Source organism: Echeneis naucrates, chromosome 20, assembly GCF_900963305.1.
Source record: "Echeneis naucrates chromosome 20, fEcheNa1.1, whole genome shotgun sequence".
In the NCBI taxonomy this organism is placed as follows: domain Eukaryota; kingdom Metazoa; phylum Chordata; class Actinopteri; order Carangiformes; family Echeneidae; genus Echeneis; species Echeneis naucrates.
Window position 1 is genome coordinate 7,032,680 of NC_042530.1, and position 905 is coordinate 7,033,584.

Below are 905 nucleotides of genomic sequence, written 5' to 3' on the forward strand. Positions count from 1 at the left end.
TCGAGAAATCACATGAAGCTAAGCTCCTCTTGGTTGCACATTAACCAGAGTGTGTAATTATTGCACCTGCAGATCATTTAACTTGCTGACAATGGATCTTGGCCTTTTGCACACAAGCTTATTAATATCCGCTGGTTAGGGCTAGCGAATTCGAAGAATAAAGGGAAATGCTAAAGTTATTTGACCTCTGGCCCAAAAAAAAAAGAAAGATATGCGCTAACTTTCAATTTGCTGCTTGATTATACTGCTTAAAGAATATTATTTTATCCCTCCCAAAATAACAAATTGACTTAATGTTACACAGGCGTGTCAGCTGTTGGAAGGTCTTACATGGATTTAATGCCCGAAACTTGTGACTATTTCAAGTAAATTACATTTGAAATGTTTCAAAATGCAAACTAAAATAATCAAAAATTAGCATCTTGTGTCACTTACACATGCACCTGATTTTGTACCCACTAGAGGGCTGTAGAAATGAGCCACGAACACCACAAATAGATTCTCACCTTTTAAGTTGATATTGCAAACTAATTGTCCTATTTTCTGTTTACACATCATAAATCCGCATGGCACCATTAGTATTATCTATCTGATGGCCAACAACAACTCACCTTTTAGCTTTGCCCCCACAGATGTGTCCCAGAGGAAAATAGCTCGCTCATCCAGCTAGTTGCTAACTGTGTTGCATAAATAAAACCAGGAAGTGGGCCAGAAAATCAAAAGGGTATGCTGAAAGATACAAAAATGCACAAAAAGATATTGAGTCAGGTGAATTCTACGTGGGTTCATCAATACAAGTAGACATTTCACAGACGCAGTTGTCTGATTCAGTGTTACTATACAAATAATGATTATTGCAGTTTTAAGTTTAATCAGTTTAAAAGTCACACCACAATGCAAAGTGA